Below are 27,348 nucleotides of genomic sequence, written 5' to 3' on the forward strand. Positions count from 1 at the left end.
CTCATTTTCTGTTGGTTGTTCTACCATTAAGGACATCATCATTAGTAAAATCAACAAGTATTATACTCACCTATAACAGGATCTTTTAACGAAATCAAAAAAATAATATACTCACGTATAACAGGATCTTCTGCGAGTGTAGAAAACTCATTCAACGGTTCTTCACCTCCCATTATCAACAACCCTAGGAGATAACAACAATCTCTATAATATGACACAGAAAACCATAAAAATAGAACTGTACTAATCCTGCTGATTAATAGAAACCAAGATAAATGCAAACTGCACTTCAAAACAACATCAACAGGAATCTTAGAGAGAGGCAAAACAAATATTCACGGTGGTGGTGTCAGTGGTGAGGATGGTGGCGGTGCGGTGGTGTTTATAGAGAGAGATAGAGAGAGAGAAGAGTGTGTAAAGATAAGAGAGAAAGTGTGTGTACTGGTGTGTGTTTTATTATATATATATGTAATATATATATATATATATATATATATATATATATATATATATATATATATATATATATGTATGTATAGGGTAGGGTTCCAGCGTGAACAACCTCCCAAGAGTGAACTGTGTGAACAGATCTGGACCATTGATTTCCTTTTTAGTTGTTAAGGGTAGGATTGTAATTATATAAAAAATTAGATTTAAATCATTATTTTAATAATTGAATTAAGTTACATCTTTCCTATTTTAAATATATTATCCACATTATGTTTTATTTATTAATAAGATAATTATCAAAACAAACAACAAATCACCAGATTTCAATTTTAATTTTTATTTCAGATTTCATCACCAGAATTCAAATTTTGATTTTTAAGATCCACGTAACCTTCATATTTCAACGGTATACACTTGTGTACTTGGATTTAAATAGAATAGTACACATGTGTACTCAACATCGTACATATGTGTAATTAGCTACATAATACATACATATAAACAAATACCTGTAAAACTATTTTATATTTAACAAATTACAAGTTCCATAATGTTTTCCAAACCAAGCAAAAAAACATACAATTACAACTTCCAATTTCGTAAAAACAATAAACCCAACATAATCGAAAAACAAAAAACATAGTCTTTTACAACTATTCGCCACATTATATGCTGAATCATCCTTATCGGCCAAGCAAACAAACATACGTGAATCATCCTTATCGACCTCATACGTGAAACATCCTTATCGACCTTCCATCTCCACTTTTCTCGTTAACGACATCTCCTGTAATAGCACAAAAAAACTCAGTAACTAATACTTTGCATAATTCACAAGTGTACATCAACAACTTTACACATTCAATACACAAAAAATTCTGAGAATATCACAAAAACAGACGCTATACACATGCGTACATTGCATTAAAAAAAGCAAAAATCAGAATACACATGTGTACATCGCGTTAAAAACAGAGCAAAATCAGAATACACATGTGTACATCGCGTTAAAACAGAGCAAAATCAGAATACACATGTTTACATCGCATTAAAACAGAGAAAAATCAAAAAATTGAACAAAAAAACTCAGCAACTAATACTTTGCATAATTCACAAGTGTACATCAACAACTTTACACATTCAATATACAAAAAATTCTGAGATATCAGCCATACACATGTGTACATCACATTAAAAACAGAGCTAAATAAAAAAAAAATTGAACTCCAAAGAACTTAAATCGGAACCCTAATATTCCAGCAGATCAGTAAAACAAAAAAAAAATTACGAATTTTGGAGTTACTTACTTTATGTTGGTGATCGATTTTGGATATTCTGGACCCCCGGCGGATAACCGTTCCGTTCAGTCATCCGGAAAACCGCCAGTGGATCTGAAAAACAAAATAAAATCGGATTTAGAATAGTTTTTTCTTCGATCCGGCAAAGATCAATGCCGACGAGGAAACAAAGATGAATCGTTTTTTTATTCGATTCGGATCTAAAATTCAAATTTTAACACTTGATTATGGTTTCTTCTGGGCAAGATCAACTGATCAAGAACTCAAGATCTAAAATTCAAATTTCAAACAACACCCAAATCATAGAATATGCTAAATTGTTAATCAACTCTAATCAAACCCCAAATAAAACAAAATTAATTATATAAAAAAGCCAATAATAAAATCAACTGAAGTGGAATGATAATCATAAAAAAGAAGAAAGACAACGAGTGTTTACCTTTATCATCCAGCTAATTAAGGGACCCACATTGATTGAAAAAGGGGTGGCACCTAATTGAAAGAAGCAACCATATGCTGGTTAATGTGTGATCATAAACATCATAGGAGAGAGAGAATACCAGGAACAAAAGGTAGCTGATTAGATTACTACCACCACCGACTTGATGCGAAAGAAAACTTTTGAGGAACACTAAAGAAACATCACCGGCAACGGCCAACGCTGGGCCACCGAATGCTACTACCGCTGATCCCGCTGTTTGCACATCCATCCGACAGAAGATACTTTTGGCTGCCGTTGATGTTGATACTTTTGGCTTCGCCGTCAGTCACCGCCGCTAGGATTCCGGTAAAACATGAAGATGGTGGTGGTGGTGGCCTGCGGTGATGAAGATGAAGATGTAGGTGGAGGTGGCCGGCGATGATGGTTGTTGGTTTACGGCGGACCCTGATCTAGGGTTGAATATGGTGGTTTACGGTGGTGATGAAGATGAAGATAGAGAGAACGACTTTTTCTAGATCTAGGGTTCAATATTATGATTACTTGATTTGTGAGAGAGAACTAAATTTATGCAATCAATTTAAGTTGGAAATTACACATATACCCTTTTTGTATTTAATTAAATGGAAAAAATTAACCAAATAATTACCATCATGCCACTCACTTTAATCTCAAGATCATAAAAATCAAGGGCCCAGATCAGTTCACGCAGTTCACTCTTGGGATTTTGTTTACGTTTGAACCTAATCCTATATATATATATATATATATATATTAAAAGTTTGTGCATATAAGACTTGTACTTTGTATGTAAATAACCAAATTACCCTCATAGTTAACAGACTTGGTGGATGTTTTTAAAAATTTGGACTCAAATGGTTAAGAAAAGTGGTTGCAGGGACTCGGGGCGTTAAACATTTTGATTTTGTACTCAAGTGTTTAAAACCTCTAAAACATAGGGACTCAAAAAATAATTTTCCCTTCACTCTTATACTATTTTTATATTGTGATAAAGTGTTAAAAGAAGGTTTTAAAAAGAGTAAATTACAAAAATCGTCATTTATGTATGTCACTTATTGTAAACTGTGTCATTTGTCTTCAATAATTATAGAATACTCGATGTTTGCAAACCCTTGCAAGTTATGTCTTTTAGCCCTAACTCAGTTAATTTTTGTGGTTAAATCTGACCAAATGAACCTTACATGAGGGTATTTTTATGGTTAAATCTGACCAAATGGACCCCACATGAGAGTAAAATGACCAAAATACCCTCATGTGGGGTCTATTTGGTCAGATTTAACCACAAAAATTAACTGAGTTATGGCTAAAGGACATAATTTGCAAGAGTTTGCAAACATCAAGTACGTTTTCTGTAATTATTGAAGATAAAGCACACGGTTTGCATTAAGTAACATACATTAAGTAACATACATAAAGGACGATTTTTTTTTTTTTTTTGTAATTTACTGTTTTAAAAAAGATTTATTGTATTGGGAGCAGTGGCGGAGCTTAAACGTCTCAAAATCCAAATCGGTGGGGTCGGACTCTTAAAAAACTAATATTTTACGCTAAAAAAAAAATCAGGAAAATTAACATTACGAGCGAAAAATAGGTAGGGGTCGTAGCATCCCTCTACCCCAATAAAGCTTTGCCAATGATTGGGAGAACTTCGTCAAAAGCACACATTTAACCCTGTGTCCCTCCTTGCTACATATATGCAGTTATGCACCAGTTGGATGAATAAAAAAGAGATGTATATTGTCCCAACTTCAAACAACCACAACTTTGAATGCGTTCAGATATACATGGCTATTAGAGATCACACCAAATCATAACAATAGTCTCAACGGACATTCAGGTGGTGTGTGTGCTTACAACCATAATGTTGTGATTCAAATAGTGGAAAATAGAGGTTTAGGGGTATTTACTCAAAAAAATCTCGAGAATTGTTGTTCACAAAAAGAAAGTCACAATAATATCCCTTATTTTTGTCAATTAGTTAACGTATAGGATTTATATATCTTTCTTCTTGTACTTTGTACATTGTTCATTATAAAAATATTACAATCTCCCATAATTTGGTAGAGAGAATTCCCTCATTACATGGTATAAGCCTAAACTATATCATCGATCCTTTTCCTTCTTCCTTTCCTCCTCACTAAACTTTCTAACCCTAATTTGATCATCCGTCGCTACCTTTCTCCATGGCCTCTTCCTATGATGGAACCATTCTTATGGCAACTATCCTTCACATGATCACCATTAAACTTCCATCATCTAGTAATCTTCTTTCGAAAAATTAGGTACTACCCGTTCTATCTTATCAAAAGTTAAAAGGTCACGTGGATGGTTCTTTACAACCTCGTGTTGCCACTGTGTCTCTCAAAGGTAAAGACTCCGAAAACCCTGAATACACTGCCTGGTTGGATACCGACCAATGCGCCATTATCCTGTTTCATTCATCGCAAACTGAGGAATTGTTGCTAAGGTTTTAGGGCTCTCCAACGCCCATCAATTGAACGAGTGCATTATATTCGGCGACATCCTACTTTAAAGCCATTTGTGATCAACTTTCTGCAGTCCATTAATTGTGGATGAAATTGACAAGTTCAATTGGTTTTTGTCTAGGTTGGGCTCTTTATTTGAAACCTTCTTGACCCTTATTCATGTTTTCCAAACCACCCCTGCTTTTCTTGACTTATTGGCTCAAGTCGAAAGTTATGAACTTTTTGTGGTCTTTAAATGGCACCGCCACTGCTCTGGAAGCTTTCACAGCTCGACAAAATAGGCTTGTCACAAAATTTCATGGAAGAGGTTGTCACACCCCGACCCGCAGCGGAAATAGGTGATCGGGGCATGATTGGGTTGATCCGAGAGCTTATGACTTGCTATTGCATGTTTTAAATAATCATTAATTCATAACAAATGTTTCACGAAACAAATAATTCAAATACACAATTACACAAACAAAACATTTTTCATAACATAAACTACACTAATCCATTTCTTGTTAACTAAGGCCCATCCTATGTCCAATCTTCTCTTCGTACCTGTTCACCTGTATCATGTGTAAAAATGGTTTTTGGGTCAACAAAAGTTGGCGAGTGAACCTTATTGTTATTGGGGAAATAATGTGTTTAAGTTTGATTTATTGTAAAAACGTGTGTTAACCAATGTAAGTAAATACGTTGTATGTCATATATCATAACTCATAACACAATCTCAAACAATAAACAAACCAACTGAAATGATTCAATAAATGTATGCATGTTGCACGGTATTATGATGTGCCAATTAATGAATGTATGTTGCAGGGTATTATGGTGTGCTGCAAGGTCTGAGCTCAATAAAACGGAGCTGACCTCGCATGGTTGGCAACGTCAAGTTCTGCTCATAGGTAATGGGGAACAGACGTGCCTATGATGATGTGATATCCAAAATGTATGAAATGCATCAAGTGATAAACAACCAAACAACACATAACACAACCTCAAACAATAAAGAAACCAAATATAATGATTCATATGAATGTGCATGTTGCACGATATTGTGGTGTGTTGTAAGGTCTAAGCTCAATCAAACGGAGCTGACCTCGTATGGGTGGCAACGTCAAGTTCCGCCCATAGGTAATGGGGAATCGACGAGCCTATGATGATGTGATGTTCAAAATGAATGAAATGCACCAAGATGATATACAATCAAACAACACATAACATAGATACTCCACATAATGGTAATTGCACGGAATTGAACTTGTAAGATTCACTCACAGTGGTTGCGTTTGTGATTCCTTGTAAAATAACGCACGAGTAAAGATCGAGAACCGAACGAACAAAACGGATATCCTAAATATTAAAATACCACATCACAATCTAATTAAATAAAATTCCTATTATTTACGGTTTACAAATTTATTATTTGAATATTATAATTTATCTCATTTTTAACATTTAATAATTTTGTTAATTATTTATGTTATAAATAAATTTAGGGGTTTTATAAAAGAAGACGCATAACAAAAAAAAAACTGATAATTGTTTCTTTTGTGATTAATGGATTTAGAGGTTTTAAAAGAAAAGAAAAAAATGAATTTAGAGATAATCTACCAAAAACGTTTTTCTTTTTGTGATTATACAAGTTGACGCCACCCGCGCGTTGTGGCAGGAAGTTTTATACGTGCATGCCAAAATTGTTACATTTTATACGGTTACCACATGTTTGTAAAAGGCATTGGTGAGCGTTTTTTGTATACATCAAGTTAGAATGTGTGTTTTGTAAATGTGGTATACATAACTTCTCGATGCAATGATTAAACATGTATGGATCAAAATATGTGGTTAGAAAATATGGGTAATGTAAAATTTGGACTATAATGAAATAGGCTGAAACTGACATTTATTTAAATTGTATAAATCATTAAAATATTTGGCAGATATATGTATTAACGTTCTATGTCACTTAGGTTATAGCCTAGTGGTCAAGAGGAATTATCTCTTGTGGGGAAACTAAGGTTCAATCCTTGAGAGATGTAAGTATTTAAGGGGAAAAATTTAGCCGTTTAAAAAATATGTATTAACGTTTTATGTACCTATAAATTGGCATTTCTGAAATTTGCATTTCCTAATGTTTCTTCAATTCTCAAATGATAGTTCATTTTACTTGTTGAATAAAAATTAATGAAATATAGATCCATGCTTTTGCTTTCTTTCTTATTTAAATATGTAATATAAATCCATGCTTTTGCTTTCTTTCTTATTTTATATTAGAAAAATGATAATGATTTATGAGATGTGTGGCTACTGTATTAATGTCTTATGAAGATTGGCTTTATGTCTGTAAATTTTTTTCATCTTTAATGGCTTGTGTTTTAATGAATTGAGTAATCAATTTAATTAAATATTTCAAATTTTTATTTATATAAGTATAAATAGTTTAAGATATTTTCTTTATTTTCAAGTATAATCCTTGTTTTGAATTTTGATAAAATCCACCTGCTACACTATCAAAAGCTGCAAATTGAAAAAGAAATTATTATATTATACTAACATAAAATGGTATGAAAATGAATTCCATATTATGTTTTTTTCCTTGTAAGAACATGAAACTTTGAAACTAATTGTCCATAATATGGCTAAAGATCTAAAACAAATACATGTGTGTTCCACTCAACCCAACCTCAAATAACCGTTGGATAGGATGGGGAGCCGAGCATGGCGTATAGAGGTGACGCACCAGAGCGATGGCAGAGCTGTGACCACTGTCACACTACCCCCATCGCCACTGTCATTTCAACCTGAGAAGAATAGCTGGCGTGAGTTCACACCAATATCGGCGAGGCAACCCCCTCTCCCTTGACAATCTACACATGTTATCTATTGAGAATACCGGCAGCAGGTGCAAGTCTCATTTAGAGCGGTGTAGTGCCCAATCGAGGGGAACTGTAGCCTCCCCACCAGCCACCGGCACACCATGCCACCGTTATTAATCACTACTGGAACTGTCGCAACTTTTCCTTTGTCAAACCGCCATAGAAACCTTGAAAACCACCACAAAACTCTTTGACAAAAAATAAGTAGGAAGATACAACGAAACCTAAATTTAATATTTCCTATAATGATAAACATTTTAATAACAATAACAAAAACACCGACCCAAGAAAAACCTTTTTCCTTCATCTCTCAAAAAAAACACAAATAAACACACACGTGTTTTTCTATCTCTACACTCTGCTATACAATCACAAACAATATACATACATGTTCCTTGTATCTAATGACTATGTATATCTTTGCACGTCATATACGCGAATTGAAATTCATCATTTTCGTTTGATTGCAAACACATGCATATTTGAAATTGTACTTGTAATCAATCACTATAAACTGCATATGATAAAATAGATCTTGACGTCACGATTCAAGAAGAAAAAATAACTACAAACATACAAAACACGTATGTGTGAATCGATTGAACAAAGTAAAAAGTTAAACGTCTTAAAATGTTTACCCAATATCACTATGTATTTGCAGATTAAAAAAATAATCATAAACATGGAAAAAAAGACTGTTCCGTGTACGGATTCAGGAAAAAAAAGCCATTCAAGAAGAATTTCTAAATGAAAAAAAAAAAACACGACAATCATGAAAAGACATGATTGAATTGATTCAGAAGTAGGTGGATTCAAGAAGAACATGATAATCGTTATTCAAAAAAGGATATAAACAAAAATCATGAAAAATTGTTTAAAAGATGTCGAAAGTAAATGAAAGGTGGATTGGTTTTGATTTAGGAACGAAGATTGAGGAAATGGATTTGGTTAAAACAAAGAAGTGGAAGCGGAACAAAGATGATGTGGCTATTTATTGATTTGGTTTATTTAGAATATGGTTTACCGATATGATGAATCAACACACCAATTCATAAGATGGTTGATTAACTTTTACAAACCGAACGTCGGTTCAGTTATAACTAAGAAATGAATTTCATATGGAAACACAATATTACAAACATAGAGCGTAGGGAAAAATCAAACAGAAAATCATTGTTGGTAAAATAGGTATCAAATATGAAGTTTACTCTAATTGTGATTCAAATTGAGAGCAAGAACAAATTTGCCGAAAATTATTTGCATACATAAACACATAATTATATGCATATGATATGAGGAACAAATATAACGCTACCCAAATCTATATTCAAGTGATATGATATGAGGAATAAATATAAAGGGCACCCCTAATGTTGATTCAAGTGCAGAGATCGAACCATTTTGCCCTAATTAAAAAAAAATCACCCTAATTGCCTATCAATAAGGGGAAAAACATGAACACGGAATGGAGGATTCAAGTGAACAGATTAGAATCGAATGCACAGAGTTGAATCAAATGAACAGAGTAAAAAGTGATGTACCTGTAATATCAATATTCATAGTGGATGGTTTTGGATGAAGAGAGTATGAAGCGAGGAACATGGGAATGGTAAGTCTGGGCGGTTGGGATGTGATAAAAGGAATAGGTTTGGAGAATTAAGTAAGGAGCATATGTGAATTATAAATGTTTATTATTTGGTGGGAACAAAATAATATTTATTATAAAGGGTTTCACGTAACTTCTTTTTTTTGAACAGCTAATTTCACGTAACTTCTTGTGGGTGGATCACGTTGCTTGTATAATATGATTTTATTAATTCAAAAACTTAAACTTAAACGGTGTGTTTGTACAGACACGATGGTTCATAAGCATATGGTAACCCAAATTAGTTTTTGTAGTGTTATATAATTCCCTTCATTATTTAATTGAAGTAGAGACCACATGGCCATCACAAATTGATGTAGAGAACAGAGGCCAATCGTACAGTATTTAATTCAAAGGGTATAATATTCATTGTTTAATTGATGTAGAGAACACAGGCCATCACAACTCCATTAATTCAAACGGTTCAATATTTAATCACTAATGTTTCATAATTCTTATTGCTTTTTGAAACAGTACAATATCTAATCTTCTTCATTTTGACAAACTAATCCACAGAACCATCCATGATTTTGTTTTAGAAATGATTCTTTTACGCTTTTTAATCAAAATTGCATTATTCAATAAAATTATGTTTGCATACTGACTTTATGTTTGTGGTTCGTATTTTTTTTCAAAATCCACTAAAATTTTGCAAACACTTTTCAGGTTAATTTTTGTAACATTTGAGAGTAAATATACAGTCCAATCAATGTGTATTTTGGACTTTGACAAAAAGTAATTGAAATATAATGAAATAAGTTGCAGATTATCATCTTCTTTGAAAAAAAAAAAAAAGAAAACAACTTCCACAAACTGGTTAAATAAATTTCCAACATTCAGTTTCTTTGAATGCCTTTTAACATCAAAACAATATACGCGTCATCAGAGAATTTACAAGAATACAAGAAGACAAGGAAGGGTATACTGAAACGAACGTTAACGGTTCCGTCGAGGTTCCGGTTAGTCTCTACGATAGTCTCCGATGATGCTCCGATAGCTTCGGTTTCTCCGGCAGGAATGTGCAGTAAATTCGAGAAAGTTATTGTTGTCGTTTGTGAGTGTGTCGAGGCTTTAGAGCATGACGGTGGTTATGGTCATCTCAAACGTGTTTTATATTTCTTGCTTTGGAAGGTTAGTCTCCGAAAAGAGAAAATAAAGGAATTTAGAGTGTGTGGGTACAGAACTCGGCCATGAAGACGTCCAGGTTCATGACGGACGTGAAAAAGGAAACACGGCAATCACTACTAGAAAATTAGGCAATAGCCACCAAAATTTGCAACCAAAAGAAAATGGTAGCAAAATCAGTTACCATTTTTCAACCAAAATATTATTGGTAGCAAATACATCTCAAATATCCAAAATAATAATAATTTATATAATAGGGTCGTAAAATGGTGACAAATATATAAAAATATAACGTTTTATAGAAGTTTCCACCGTTTTCTTATGGCCATTTTAGCTTGCCACCATCACATGGTCACAATTTAGAGACACAATTAAGCGGAAATATCAAAATTTTACCGCTCACCCAAAATTTAAGCGTGAATATCAATTAAGTGATCAGATCTAGGGTTTTGATTCTAAAGTCTGCTCCCCAAAATCACTAGAACCATAAACTTTGCTCCACCATCATTGATGGAATCATCCTTCGCTCAACCATCACCGATGGAATCATCCTCCGCTCCACCTCACTATCAACGATCTCCCCTGAATCACATGGTAACGATTAGACTTCAACAACAAGCAAATCATTTTGTTTCTTAACTGCGACAAATATTGTAAAATTCAAATTCAGGTTTGTCTTTTATCTTATTATTTTGTTGCACATAATTGTTGTTTCATTTATAAAGTGGTCGATTGTGTTAGGGTTTCTCTTTGTTGAAAACCATTGTATTGGGAGTGGTGGATTAGGCACTATAATTCAATAATTTGTTGGGTTATGTGGGTGTGGGTGCATAGTGTTATCTGCAAGCTTTAAACAGAAGCATTGAAGGTTGTTTAGGTGTTTATGTTAGTAGTCAGGAGAGTTGGGCCATGTATGCTTGTATATCCAATCATAGTTTAATGTACAACTTTCATAGGCAATAAGGATTGTTTGTATAGCTACATTTGATTCAATAGTTGCTTATGAAACCAAAAACTTTAGCTGTTGCTAGCCAACCTTACCCAACACATTAATTTGTATGTAGTTTTTTGTTCTTTGAGTTGGCGTTTCAGTTGATTTATTGGATTTGTACTCACTATTCACGAGCATTACATGGTGCACACCATGTGTTTGTAAATATTCCTCTTAACAATTTGTTTGTCCCTCTTCTAAAAATTGTTGTTTGTCTGACCGGGAGTTTCACTTCTGCTACCTGCTCATATTTGTTTGTAATATCAAGTGGGATTGCTATATACGTTTTAGATTTTTAAAGCTGAAAAGATTGGTTTACGAGGGAGAAAACAAATTTACCAAGTGGGATTTTATAATCTTTTGGTGGTATTCAGATACAGCTATTCAACGGAAGTATTTGGACAAACTAATTTGTCACTGGAACCCAAATGCTGAACTATGAAACCCTGTTATCACCTTAAAGCCAATTATTTAAACTAGCTTCCTATTTAAACAGATAGCGGATGTCTTTTACAGTACTAGTAAGTACTAACTGTAAAAAAAAATGATTAATATTACCATGTTTTGTTAGTAAACAGTCTATATATATTGAGAACCACATAAGAACATATACATGGTAATCCAACATTCTAGTCAAGTTATATAATAAATAGTACAAGGGTTTGAATGTGGCGGATTTGAGATCGGCAAATCCCCAAATCAAAAGATTTTCAGTAACGTAAAATAAGAGTTTGTTTCAGTTTCTTCTTAAACATTTGATAGATGACGACAATAAAGGGATGAGCATTTGGTACCGGGTACCGGTACCGAACCGGTACCACTCTCCCCGTTTTTGGTACCGGTACCAAACCGGTGTATTCGGTACCGGTACCGATACCCACTTTTCCCATTTTTTGGTACTGGTACTTTCGGTACCGAACGGATACCGTGCTCATCCCTAAACACGGTATCTTGATATAACAACTATGCACCCATAGTTTAAGCCCAAAAGATTTGTATGTAGGTCGCTAGGAGAGCTATCAAGAACGCTAGAAAAGCGTCACGAATCATCACTTAGCTACTACGGTATGTCTTTCTAATACTATACTTTTGCTATGTTTATTGCTACAATTCAATCGTCGTTAAAAAAAATAGATTATATAATTTGTTAGGGCCTAAGGGTCCTTTTTCTGCTCGGCCGAGGCACTTGAATCCTCGGGACCGGCGCTGGTTTTAATATATTACTTTGCAAAAAAGAAAATAAAAAAATCTTGTTGAACGGGTCGTGTTCGGGTCAACCCGCGAATATTCGGGTTGTGTTTGGGTTCATATGTATGACATGATTTTCGGGTTGGGTTAGGCAATGTTAGTGACCTGTGTTTACATAGTAGAGAAGACCCTGAGGTATTTTAAATCCTTTTAGACTAATAACTTTTGTGCATTTGTATCGTTTCCCACTGTTATTATGTTTGGTTTACGATGCTTGTTTTTTATTGTTAGGTTTGATCTTAAATTAGTGAGAATGTTAAGGAATTTCATTTTGATTTGATTACACATTCTTTACGGGTTGTAGTATACAAAAAAATGTTTTTAAAATTAGGTATAATTTCCTTCTTAATTTGTAAACAAACTGGAACATACTATTTTAGCTTCTAGCACTTGAATTGTAGCTCACAATGGTATTTTGTTTTCTTTGCAACCAACTTGACCCATTATTACTTTTTTGTTAATTTTGATTTCTTGATTCTATTCATTGGTTGTTTTGTAGATTGAAAAGTTGAACCTAGTTATCAAGGAGCTCGTTAAGGAAAAAATTGAAGAAAAAGAAAGGTTCAATGGAATTATTGCGGGGTTGTTGGCGAAAAAGAAAAAGATAAGGTGGATAAAGATGCTATGCTTGATAGGATGTCACAAATTAAAGTTATGTTAATAGCTACAGTTCGAAGATAGGCTATAAACACTTGGTTGTGAATGTTTAGATATTTATCTTAACAGGATAATTTTAGTTATTTTATGTTTTAGTTGGTATTTTTATATGCTTTTGAAAACGATATGTTTTATATAATTATGGGATTTTATTAGACTTTTTTATATTATTTGTAGTTTTATTGATATGTAATTTTGATGAAAATAGCATGGAGAAAAAAATCTGAATTAAAAACCAATATTCCAAACCAAACCAATATTCCAGTAATCACAGTAAATGGTAGCAAATATATGGTGGCAAATTCGCAAATTGTGTAAAAAATGGTGGATAAATGGTGGCAATATTGATGGCTAAATGGTATCAAAACTCGCAAATTGTGTGAAAAATGATGGCTAAATGGTGGCAATATATGTGGCTAAATGGTATTAAAACGATGGCTAAATGGTGGCAATATCAGTGGCTAAATGGTATGAAAACGCGTCACAACTCGGTGGCAAACTCGTGGCAAACAAGGCGGAGCGTAGCAAACATGAAGCGGTGGCAAATAATTTTGACCAATGTTGTGGTGGTAAAAATAAGGTAGCAAAATATAAAAATGGTGGCTATTTGGTGGCATTAGGGCAATTGACACGGGTGTTTTTGTCACCGTATTTTCGGTGGCAAACTGGTGACAACAAGGAAATTGCTACCACTTTGTAACCAAAATTTACATGACAAAAGCCATGTTTTCTAGTAGTGAATGGAATTCAATCCCGGATAATCTGGAACATGCCATGTTTGACGTTATAAGCTTTGGGCGGTAAAAGTCCTTTTGAAAGAAAAAGGCGTTTGCAAGATCAATATATATATATATATATATATATATATATATATATATATATATATAGGGTAAGGTTCATGCGAGAACCACCCTTATTGCGAGAACCGCGAGAACCAATGTGAACACAAAATAAAATCTAAAAAAAATCAAAAAAGCACTCAAAAATTTTTTTTTATTTTTTTTAATATTTTTTAATAAAAAATCGCTATATTTCGTTTCCATAAAAAAAAAAAAAAAATTCGAGTAACAGTTATCCATGCACATGTGCATATGTATCATTACTTCAACAAATTCGGTAATACGTTATCAGGAATAAACAATTGCACTTTAATTTACAATACCATTAGTAATACACTACTTTTTACATTACCAATATTCAAGATGCACATGTGCATAATTAGGTATAACCATGATATAACGTGTTTTGGTACAAAAAGTTTGTGATTTTGAATGGAGAAGTACACACATATACATGTTTTTTGGTTAGTTATATCTAGTGGTTGACGGTTTGGTTATAGTTGTCAATTTTTTATGTAATATGTTGATTGGATGGTATAAATGGTGTTTACATACATGTAATAAAGTGAAAATATTGTTAATGGTATTGTATTATGGATGGTAGGAGGTAATGGTATTGTATTATGGATGGTAGGAGGTAATGGTAGTGTATTATGGATGGTATGATAGATGAAAGGGAAAGTGTATTCAAAGTGGTGTACCAAAACACCTTATTTCATGTTGATACATATAAATGCACATGTGCATTTCTAATATTGGTAATGTAAAAAGTAGTGTATTACATATGGTAGTGTAAATGAAAGTGCAATTGTCTAATATATGTAATGAATTACGGAATTTGTCAAAGAAATGACAAAAATGCACATGTGCATGCTTTTGTATTATGGATGGAATGATAGATGAAAGAGAAAGTAGTGTACCAAAACACCTTATTTCCTGTTGATACATATAGATGCACATGTGCATTTCTAACATTGATAATGTAAAAAATAGTGTATTACACGTAGTAGTGTAAATGAAAGTGCAATTGACTATTATTTGTAATGAATTACGGAATTTTACATAGAAACGACACATATGCACATGTGCATGGATAACTGTTACTCGGAATTTTTTTTTTTTTTTTGAATTTTTTTTTTTATTAACAAAATATAGCGATTTTTTCAAAAAAAATAGTAAAAAAATAAAAAAAAAAATTTTTGGGTGTTTTTTAGATTTTTTTAGGAATTACTGTTTGTGTTCACACTGGTTCTCGCGGTTCTCGCAATAAGGGGTGGTTCCTAACGGATCTTTGTCCTATATATATATATATATATATATATATAGTAGTTCTGGTTATTGACATATATAGAGACTTGTTGGAGTGGTTATTGTGTACGCATTTGTGTTTGTTGGACCAAGTGAACGCAGGCTCGAATCCTCCTGTCCACCTTTTTATACTTTTAATTCTATATAAGTTTTCTTTTAATCCATTCAGGAACATTTTCTCAATAGAGAAGATATAGAAAATATAGTTGCTCAGGGTATAGCAAATGCTATCCCGGCAATCGTCGCAACCGTTAAGAATCCAGTTGAACCTTCCAAAGCCGAACATAGCAAACGTACCCGCGACGATAATTTCAGTTATAGCATAAATGGAGGCAATAATAATAATGTAATTCAAGCCCCCATTACCTAAGAAAATGAAAGTGATGACGACTGGTTGCACTTACAAAGAATTCCTCGCCTGTAAGCCAATCGAATTTGCAGGCAATGAAGGAGCAACTGCATCACTTCGCTGGTTAGAAAAGACAGAAGCTATAATTAAAATAAGTAAGTGCGCAGAAGAAGACAGGGTGATGTATGCATCCCACCTTTTCAAAGAAGAAGCATTAGAATGGTGGAACACGGTGCTGCAAGCAAATGAAGTGATGTGGCTTATGCCATAAGCTGGGAAGAATTTAAGGAACTGGTAAAAAGGAAATTTTGTCCTTCCTACGAAAAGGAACAAATGACAAACCAGTTCCTGAACCACCGGATGGTGGATGTTAATTGTCGTGAGTATACTTTGAAATTCTTCGAGTATGCAAGAATAGTACTGACTCTGGCCTCGTCAGAACCTGTACTTATTTCTCGCTTTGTTTGAGGACTGATTAGCGAGATCCGCGACATAGTCAAGGCTGCGAGACCTAGAACTATCGACAATGTGGTCGAACTGGCCAATACCCTGACTGACGGGTTGGTTCGTACAAGAGAAGAGAATAGAAAGAAGGAATTGGCTTAGAAAATTACCCAAGGTTTCCGTTTGGGTAATAATAATAATTCCAAGAAAAAGGGAACTGGGCAGTCTTCCGCACCGCCATTTTGCAGAAATTGTAAAAGGAAACATTTCGGAAAATGTAAGGAATATTGTAATTTCTGCAAAATACTGGGGCACTGAGAGGAGGAATGCAGGAAGAAATCCACAGTCTGCTATAACTGCGGAGAGGCAGGGCATTTGAAGCCAAATTGCCCTAAATTGGTCAAGCCAGCTGACAACAAAGCCAAAGCGGCCGATGGAACTAATAAGAAAAATGCAAGAGCTTTTCAGCTAACAACGCAAGAAGCGGAGCTGATACCGGACGTGATAGCTGGTACATTCCTTGTCCATGAAGTTTACGCAAAAGTATTATTTGACTCTGGTGCAAACCAAAGTTTCATAAATACTTCTTTCTGTCAAGCTCTTAAGCAACCTTTAACCAAACTTAGTCAAGTCTATACGGTAGAAACGACAGAAGGAAACTCTGTCAGTATAGATAAAGTACTGCAAGAAGGGAAAATAGAAATTTCAGGACATAATTTCTCGGCAAACCTATTACCTATGAATTTAGCCGGATTCGACGTCGTGTTAGGAATGGATTGGTTAATAGCCAACCTTTTACCAAATTGCTTTCAAAACCCTACTGGTTTTCAAAGTTATAATTACAGTGATTAAGTCTTTGTAATCTTCAATTACTGTCGGTGTGTGGGGTTTGTATACACTACTTGATAAGCTTCACCATTGGACAACGGGTTAGCCAATGTGTGATATGACCATAGTCACAGATCCGGTCGAGTGACAAATACTGATTTGGGGTAATTTGTTGATATATAAACATTGTAATCGCTCTTAATACTCTGTATATTATAACAATGTGTCTTTTGTACAAAATGAATGCACTCGCCAGTATTTTTTGCTGATCAAATCTTTTTAAAACATGTTTCAGGTGATTACTGTGAAGAAAAAGGAACAGTGTCGTGTAGCACTCCAACTTGAATGAAGTGGCTCAGTAAATAAATAAACATGTTTTCTGTAACCAGAGGGATTTCCTAGTGAAATTCCTTTCTTGTAAAATATGGGTTCTGTCCCGATATTTATAATAAAATAATCCGGTGTTTTCCCTTTTAAACGGCCCTGTTAAAATTTCCGCTGCCAATAAAAGTACCAATACCACGGGTTTCTATCCCGCGGCTTCCGAACCGGGCGAAACGGGTCGGGGGCCGTGACAGAAAAGGTGGTATCAGAGCCACTGGTTTAAGCAAATTAAGTATTGGAAAATACTTAAATTCTAGATAGAAATTTTTGTGCTTATGTGAAAATTAAATTACAATAATTAAAAGTTAATTGGGAATTTTGTGTTTCCTTATGTGTGACTAACAACATGAATGAACTATCGGAAGCTCCCCGAAACTTTACAATACATTCCACTGATATGGAGACTACCGGGGACCAGAGCGGGTACCAGGCTCAGGCAGATGAGCCAATGGTTTTTCAAGCCCAGGAAAAGGCCAAACCCAAAAAGAGGAGGAGGCTTTTAGACTGGAAACGAGGGAGAAAGAAGAAACCTGCAGCTCAAAAAGTAAAGAAAACTGTTGAGACAAAAGGAAAGAGAAAGAAGTAAGAGAAAGTTCTGGCCAAGCCCCAACTTTACCACCCTGGGAGGAACTCAACAGGAAACTGGCAAACTGCGACCTTCTTGGACCCGCTGATGAAACCCTTATGAATTTTCCCGCTCAATCGGAACTTCCTATTAACCTGGAACCTGCCATCCCTGAACCTATTATCAAACCACAGCCTCTTCCGGACCAAATGGAAGAATGGTGGACTAGTGATTGGCATTTCTAAAACATCATGAATAATCCTAACCCTTATTACGCACAGTTTGAACCAGCCCTTGCTACTTTTCCACCCATGAACCCGGAGAGTGTTGCTGAACTACGCCGCTATGGCGAAGAATTGGTGGATGCAGGGAACCGGATCCGGACTGTGGGAGAGAATATCACCTGGAAGTACGATGAAAGGGAGTTTCACTTTTGAAGACGGATAACAATAAAATAGTTGTTTTGATTAATAGTAATATGTGAAAAAAATAATAAAATAATAATAATAATAATAATAATAATAATATATAATAGTAATAATAATAAAATAATGTATATAAATAAAACATCTGTAAATACAAGGCTTGTACGGATGCATATATATATATATATATATATATATATATATATATATATATATATATATATATATATATATATATATATATATATATATATATATATATGGTAGGAGTTGGCTACAAAGCCTACTTTTCCTACAAAGTGTAGGAAGCAATCTCCTTTAGACATGTGGCATTTAGTTATTTTATACAAAAGGGTATAATGGTAATAGATAATTATTTTAATTATGGAAGATTTATTATCCTAAACAAATTAGCGAGTTATTTTAAGAAACTGCATATCTCCATTGATTTCAAAATCGACTATAACATTTTATATCATGATGATCGCAAATTCATATTCACATTCCATTATTTCTTTAAGGTGTGCTTTATCAGTTTCTTGTTCTTCACACTATGTTATATCAGTTTTCACATCCCCTAGTTAATTTCGAAACATAAAACACATCTATAATTTTCTAGACGATGTCTTTTATCTGTTTCTGGGCTCTTCACATTGTGTTATATCAGTTTTCATAATTAAACACACCCATTACACATAAAACACACCAGCGTCTGATATAAAACACACCAGTGTCTGAAATACATAACATAAAACACACCAATGTTTGATTCAATGTAGACATACTAGGGTCTTAAATACACAATATAAAACACATCAGTGTCTTAAATACATAATATAAACACACCAGGTTCGGAGCTGTGGAGGTTTAAAACACAGTAGTTTCCGAGGAGAGAAGATAGAAGAGAGAGAGAGAGAAACTTGCGAAAATGATTGGGAAGTTATGGTATGACAGTTATTTCCTTATTTAAAATGAATTAAATGACACATTTGTCCTCAATCAATTAAATTAGCCCATTTTTAAGACAAATATATTACCAAAATGCCATCAATATAATCTCAACCATCAAACACACTCATCTAGTGGTCAAGATCACTTCTTACACTTTGTAGGAAAAACACACTTTGTAGAGGAACCCCACCCTATATATATATATATATATATATATATATATATATATAATAGAAATGTCGCAATGTCGACGATTTTGGTTATATGTGCTGACTTAATGTGTGTTTGCAATATTGTGTTTATTTGCTATCTATCTTTGTGATATTAATCCGTATGTTATATCTATAATTCAGATGGATAACGCAGTAAACCAATCGGCAAATGAAGTTAATCAATCGGAACCAAATAATCAGGAACATTTTCTCAATAGAGAAGATATTAGAAAATATAATTGATGGATTTTCTAGCAGATATGCGAAAAAGAAAATAAACATATGATAAAATGAAAACTTTTGGGTGTATAAGAATACAATAACTCAAGATAACACTTTTAAAGTGTTCTTAGTCTTTGCTCGTAATTGGGCCTTGCATGCCGCCATACTTCACCTTCGTAATCATGTGGGCCCCCATGATTACCGGGTTTTCGTATGGTTCGCATGTGTTAGCCTGATAACGTACATTAAAACCCGGAGAAAATCAGGAAATATGAATGTAATGTATGAAAGTCGGAGGGTATCCTTGGTTGGACACGGTGACAATTCAAAGTGGGGTTAGTTCATACGACGTTTGGTATGGCATGCTTTGGCCTAACAGGTCCTTCGTACTCTCATCGTTAGTCCCCAAGTAGGCAAACTAGTCCCTTGGTTCGGATTTATACGAATGCCAATCCTAGACAGGACGTCCCGACTACTGGTACTCAAACCCTTCCGGTTACAACATGCCCGTCACATGAACTCACTTTGATGAGATTTGAAAACAAAGACATCATAAAAGTTTAAATAACATAAAATGAGTATTTGGAAAATGGAGGGAAATGTTTCAAAAATTTAATGAAATTGAGAACTTATAAATAAGGATTTTATAAGTTTATTATGGTATATTGCAGGTGGAGTGATATAACACATATGTAGACTTCATTACATAATTATAACACATCACATGTATCACGAAATCAAGTAGCAAATAAGGTGCTTGCATGCGTTTGTGTGTGAAATGAAAGGAATTTTAAATGTGTGAGCAATAGCAAATCATAAGTTAAACAAAACATGAAATCACATAAGCACATAAGTCCTAGTTGACTAAAGTATAGGCTCTAAGGGTCTAATAACCAATCTTATATCCCTAAAGTCAATAGCTCTCATACCATCTGTCACACCGCGACCCGCAGCGGAAATAGGTGATCGGGGCATGATTGGGTTGATCTGAGAGCTTATGACTTGCTATTGCATGTTTTAAATAATCATTAATTCATAACAAATGTTTCACGAAACAAATAATTCAAATACACAATTACAAACACAAAACATTTTTCATAACTAATAAACTACACTAATCCGTTTCTTGTTAACTAAGGCCTATCCTATGTCCAATCTTCTCTTCATACATGTTCACCTGTATCATGTGTAAAAATGGTTTTTGGGTCAACAAAAGTTGGCGAGTGAACCTTATTGTTATTGGGGAAATAATGTGTTTAAGTTTGATTTATTGTGAAAACGTGCGTTAACCAATGTAAGTAAATATGTTGTATGTCATATATCATAACTCATAACACAATCTCAAACAATAAACAAACCAACTGAAATGATTCAATAAATGTATGCATGTTGCACGGTATTATGGTGTGCCAATGAATAAATGTATGTTGCACGGTATTATGGTGTGCTGCAAGGTCTAAGCTCAATCAAACGGAGCTGACCTCGCATGGTTGGCAACGTCAAGTTCCGCTCATAGGTAATGGGGAACAGACGAGTCTATGATGATGTGATATCCAAAATGTATGAAATGCACCAAGTGATAAACAACCAAAAAACACATTAACACAACCTCAAACAATAAACAAACCAAATATAATGAATTATATGAATCTGCATGTTGCACGGTATTGTGGTGTGCTGCAAGGTCTAAGCTCAATCAAACGGAGCTGACCTCGTATGGGTGGCAACGTCAAGTTCCGCCCATAGGTAATGGGAAACCGACGAGCCTACGATGATGTGATGTGTAAAATGAATGAAATGCACCAACATGATATACAATCAAACAACACATAACATAGATACTCCACATAATTGTAATTTCACGGAATTGAACTTGTAAAATGCGATAAAAGCAGTGTGACATATGATACACCCCAAAACGTATAAATAAAATGGAAAAGGGGGAGTTGTAAGATTCACTCACAGTGTTGCGTTTGTGATTCCTTGTTAAATAACGCACGAGTAAAAATCGAGAACCGAACGAACGAAACGGATATCCTAACTATTAAAATACCACATCACAATCTAATTAAATAAAATTCCTACAATTTATGGTTTAAAAATTTATTATTTGAATATTATAATTTATCCCGTTTTTAACATTTAATAATTTTTTTAATTATTTATGTTATAAATAAATTTTGGGGTTTTATAAAAGAAGACGCATAACAAAAAAAAAAAACTGATAATTGTTCCTTTTGTGATTAGTGGATTTAGAGGTTTTAAAATAAAAGAAAAAAAATGAATTTAGAGATATTCTGCCAAAAACGTTTTTCTTTTTGTGATTATATTCCCTTCATTATTTAATTGAAGTAGAGACCACATGGCCATCACAAATTGATGTAGAGAACACAGGCCATTCGTACAGTATTTAATTCAAAGGGTATAATATTCATTGTTTAATTGATGTAGAGAACACAGGCCATCACAACTCCATTAATTCAAACGGTTCAATATTTAATCACTAATGTTTCATAATTCTTATTGCTTATCGAAATAGTACAATATCTAATTTTCGTCATTTTGACAAACTAATCCATAGAACCATCCATGATTTTGTTTTAGAAATGATTCTTTTAAGCTTTTTAATCAAAATTGCATTATTCAATAAAATTATGTTTGCATGCGGACTTTATGTTTGTGGTTCGTAATTTTTTCATAATCCGCTAAAATTTTGCAAACACTTTTCAGGTTAATTTTTGTAATATTTGAGAGTAAATATACAGTCCAATCAATGTGTATTTTGGGCTTTGACAAAAAGTAATTGAAATATAATGAAATAAGTTGCAGATTATCATCTTCTTTGAAAAAAAAAACAACTTCCACAAACTGTTTAAATAAATTTCCAACATTCAGTTTGGTTTGAATGCCTTTTAACATCAAAACAAGAATACAAGAAGATAAGGAAGGGTATACTGAAACGAACGTTAATGGTTCCGTCGAGGTTCTGGTGAGTCTCTCTGATAGTCTCCGACGATGCTCCGACAGCTTCGGTTTCTCCAGCAGGAGTGTGTAGTAAATCCGAGAAAGTAATTGTAGTCGTTTGTGAGTGTGTCGAGGCTTTAGAGCATGACGGTGGTTATGGTCATCTCAAACGTGTTTTATATTTCTTGGTTTGGAAGGTTAGTCTCCGAAAAGAGAAAAAAAAATTTAGATTGTGTGGGTACAGAACTCGGCCATGAAGACGTCCAGGTTCATGACGGACGTGAAAAAGGAAACGCGGCAATGGAATTCAATCCCGAATAATCAGGAACATGCCATGTTTGACGTTATAAGCTTTGGGCGGTAAAATTCCTTTTGAAAGAAAAAGGCGTCTGCAAGATCAATATATATATATATATATATATAATAGTTTTGGTTATTGACTTATATAGAGACTTGTTGGAGTGGTTATTGTGTGCGCGTTTGTGTTTGCTGGACCAGGTGAACGTAGGCTTGAATCTTTCTGTCCACCTTTTTCTACTTTTAATTCTATATAAGTTTTCTTTTAATCCATTCAGGTCCCTGAACTTCATCTTTTGGAAAATACCATAATAGTCCCTCTAGTTGATTTTCATGAAAATTATATAGTTATAAGGAAACTTTTATATCAAAGTGTATATATATTTATATGTAATTTTAGATACATATACATATATATATATATATATATATAGAGAAAGTATAATGTACATTACGGCTTATCCTACAAAACGTACGCGACGAAATAACGCACGTTATAAATGGAACCTAATCACGCATGAGATGTTATAATTTGACCTAATCACGCATGGAGAGTAGTTCTGTGCGTTATTACGCACACATGTTCAAATCACGCATGTTCAAATAATGACGCATGGGAATGATTAATCACGCACGGACCTGATCTGACGGTTACTATGCTCGCGTACGTGAAGTACGATAAGGCCTAATGTATGTTAACCGCACTCTATATATATATATGTATATGAGTGTATTATAAGGCAATTTCGATCACTTTGGTTATAGACAAATAAAACTCGAAAAAAAATTCAAAACGAGCCGGATTTTAGGAGCCCATTTTATCGGATGTTACGGTCTCCCTTACTTTTAGGAATTTCGTCCCGAAATTAAGAGGAAGCCTTAGTCGCTAACTGTTCTCGCATATTCCCTGGGGGTTTACATTCAAATGGAAAACAAGATAGGGTTTAGGTTCGATTGTGGCGGTAACGTTCCTAGTAAAGGAATCGCTCTTTGTTGCTAGAGGTAAAAAAAATGAAAAGCGTCATATCGCAATGATGGCTGGTATCATGACAGGGATTTACTACTGAGTCGTATTCATGATGTCTAATTGGAATTTACATCATGACAAGAGATTTTGAGACAATCGAAACGTCGTAATGATAAGGTTACATATGAAATCACAAAACGAATCTTCAAACACATCATTGTCCAAATTGAGATTGACACCACTTACACAGAACTTCTCATGACAATCTAACAAAGCTTTTGATCCTTTGACAAGAACACTTATATATAGGAAGTACCAGCGACGTATCCACCATGTCCTTGTCAAATTTTCATTGGCTTTGTTATCAAGTCATGATTAGTTCTATGTGACTCATCCTAAAATCTACCAAACATAACCAAACACAACAACCAATGCTTGAGTCTCGAATCCAAAGAAAGCAAGACTAAATGGTGGCGGTACCTCTATCTGGTGTTATAAGGAAGTGGTCAGCCTATGAAAAAGTGAAACATGACCCACTTTCCCTAAGTTATGAAACGAGGTCCACCATGATGTATGATGACATGAAATGACATGAAATTTAATCGATGTAAAATGACATGATATGAATTTGTAATGAAAACATCTGGCGTAACATAGCATTAATTGCAACGATGAAATAATGTGAAAAATGTTAACTTGAAACGTTAAAACCCAAATTGAAAATAATTGTATCTTGAATAGTCAAAACAAGAAATGTAATTGATAAAAACTGGGAATGTAGATAAAAATGAGCTAAACGACTGGAGCCTTGAGTCTTCATGGTGGGAGAAAGGCTAGTTGGGTTGCTCGTTCGCACCGTTTTTGACCTCAGCTGGGTTTGCGTTGATGTTGTAGGCTCTACCCCTTGCTGGTGGTGGTGCTGGGTTTGCGTGGTTCGCCTGGTTAGCTAGGTTCGCTTGGGCTTGAGCGTTGATGATGCTAACTAGCCTAGGACACGTGTTTCTGAAGTGGGTAGGATCACCACAGTTAAAGCAAGCACGAATATATGGAACCATGGGATAATAGGGTTGGATCATGTTTTAGGCAGGAGGTGGAGCTTGGTTTTGAGGGGTATGACAAATGTTACTCAAATGACCATAACGCCCACAATTGGCACACAGTCAGCAAGGAACAGCGGGTTGATGGTGATAGTGGCAGGTGTTGCATTGAGGGAGAGGAGTAGTGTAGGGTTTCTTATTTGGGTAGGTTGGGTTTGGCGCCACTTGGGTGATTGGGAAGGCTTGAAGAGGTACGAATTGTTGGGCTTGGATCACAATGTTAGGAATCACGGCAGCCATTTGCTTGGCAATTTGGGTAGCCATGCGTTTATCGGAGTTTCTAGAATCAACGCAAACGAGGTTGTGAGATTTTTGATGGATTTTCTAGCAGATATGTGAAAAAATAAACATATGATAAAATGAAAACTTTTAGGGTGTATAAGAAAACAATAAGTCATGATAACACTTTTAAAGTGTTCTTGGGCTTTGCTCGTATTGGGCCTTGCATGCCACCATACTTCACCTTCGTAATCATGTGGGCCCCCATGATTACCCGGCTTTCGTTTGGTCCGCATGTGTTAGCCTAATAACGTACACTAAAACCCGGAGAAAATCAAGAAATATGAATGTAATGTATGAAAGTCGGAGGGTATCCTTGGTTGGACACGGCGACAATTCAAAGTGGGGTTAGTTCATACGACGTTTGCTGTGGCATGCTTTGGCCTAATAGGTTCTTCATACTCTCATCGTTAGTCCCTAGGTAGGTAAACTAGTCCGTTGGTTTGGATTTATACAAATGCCAATCCTAGAAAGGACGTCCCGACTACCGGTACTTAAACCTTTCTGGTTACTACATGCCCGTCACATGAACTCACTTTGATGAGATTTGAAAACAAAGACATAACAAAAGTTTGAATAACATAAAATGAGTATTTGGAAAATGGATGGAAATGTTTCGAAAATTTAATGAAATTGAGAACTTATAAATAAGGATTTTATAAGTTTCTTATGGCATATTGCAGGTGGAGTGATATAACACATATGTAGACTTCATGACATAATTATAACACATCACATGTATCACGAAATCAAGTAGCAAATAAGGTGCTTGCATGCGTTTGTGTGTGAAATGAAAGGAATTTTAAATGTGTGAGCAATAGCAAATCATAAGTTAAACAAAACATGAAATCACATAAGCACATAGGTCCTAGTTGACTAAAGTATAGGCTCTAATAACCTATCCTATATCCCTAAAGTCAATAGCTCTGATACCATCTGTCACACCCCGACCCGCAACGGAAATAGTGATCGGGGCATGATTGGGTTGATCCGAGAGCTTATGACTTGCTATTGCATGTTTTAAATAATCATTAATTCATAATAAATGTTTCACGAAACAAATAATTCAAGTACACAATTACAAACACAAGACATTTTTCATAACTAATAAACTACACTAATCAGTTTCTTGTTAACTAAGGCTCATCCTATGTCCAATCTTCTCTTCGTACCTGTTCACCTGTATCATGTGTAAAAATGGTTTTTGGGTCAACAAAAGTTGGCGAGTGAACCTTATTGTTATTGGGGAACTAATGTGTTTAAGTGTGATTTATTGTGAAAACATGCGTTAACCAATGTAAGTAAATATGTTGTATGTCATATATCATTACTGTAACATCCCGAAATTCCCTACCCTATATTATTTTGCGAGTAATAGCGGTCTTGAGAGCACAAGAAGAGGTATGGGTTTAGACACAATGGTTTTGTAGGGGGTGTTACATAATTAATTAAAACTAAACAGGTTGCTTTGGGCTAAAGTTATTTAAGCTGAAAACTTGAGGGGCCTAACTGTATCTTGCAATTTAAATCACCCCTTTAAAACCTTTCATCATCAACCTACCAAACCCTACCATTGGCAACTGCCGACATCCACATCCTGTGACCATCCTCGCCATCGCAGACCAAGAAGAGAAAGCGGAGACCAATTTATCTCGTCTCCTCTGATCCGTTAGTTCCAGGTATAATCACGACCTGAACTTCATCTTATGGTGTAGTTTTGAGCGTTTATGGAAAGTAGCGGTGTTCTTGTCTACTAAGGTATTCGTGTACCTGAAACAATCGTGTAGGAAGAAGGTCATCGGCTTCGCTTGCTTTTTATTCGATCAAGGTTTCTTGCTTTAGCAATAACTGTAGTATAGTTCGATTTAGAGCAGCCTTGTTTCACCCAAACTAGTATGGTTTTTCTAGTCATCGCATTCACGAAACTCGGAACCCGATCGTCATACTTCTCTCACGCTCCAGGTATCGATCATTTGTTATGCGGCAGTTTACTTCA

General features: G+C 34.6%; 3 long non-coding RNA genes across 5 annotated transcripts; 1 reads left to right on the plus strand and 2 right to left on the minus strand.

The window, feature by feature from the left end:
• Positions 1-1,177: 1,177 nt before the first annotated feature.
• On the minus strand, positions 1,178-2,794 carry LOC110921877. The gene is made up of 3 exons (XR_002582702.2): positions 2,188-2,794; positions 1,758-1,841; positions 1,178-1,237 (listed from the first exon to the last, which is right to left on the minus strand). It is a non-coding gene; the product is annotated as an uncharacterized LOC110921877 (long non-coding RNA).
• Positions 2,795-7,239: 4,445 nt separating this feature from the next.
• Positions 7,240-9,355, minus strand: LOC110922913. Of its 2 annotated transcripts, none has more exons than XR_002583565.2 (2): positions 9,097-9,355; positions 7,240-8,069 (listed from the first exon to the last, which is right to left on the minus strand). It is a non-coding gene; the product is annotated as an uncharacterized LOC110922913 (long non-coding RNA). The 2 variants fall into 2 exon arrangements; XR_004886559.1 differs by having other exon boundaries at positions 7,240-7,743; positions 9,097-9,306.
• Positions 9,356-10,662: 1,307 nt separating this feature from the next.
• On the plus strand, positions 10,663-13,313 carry LOC110922914. Of its 2 annotated transcripts, XR_002583566.2 has the most exons (3): positions 10,663-10,995; positions 12,320-12,381; positions 13,064-13,313. It is a non-coding gene; the product is annotated as an uncharacterized LOC110922914 (long non-coding RNA). The 2 variants fall into 2 exon arrangements; XR_004886560.1 differs by having other exon boundaries at positions 10,665-12,381.
• Positions 13,314-27,348: the final 14,035 nt, after the last annotated feature.

This window comes from Helianthus annuus, chromosome 17 (assembly GCF_002127325.2).
Source record: "Helianthus annuus cultivar XRQ/B chromosome 17, HanXRQr2.0-SUNRISE, whole genome shotgun sequence".
Classification (NCBI taxonomy): domain Eukaryota; kingdom Viridiplantae; phylum Streptophyta; class Magnoliopsida; order Asterales; family Asteraceae; genus Helianthus; species Helianthus annuus.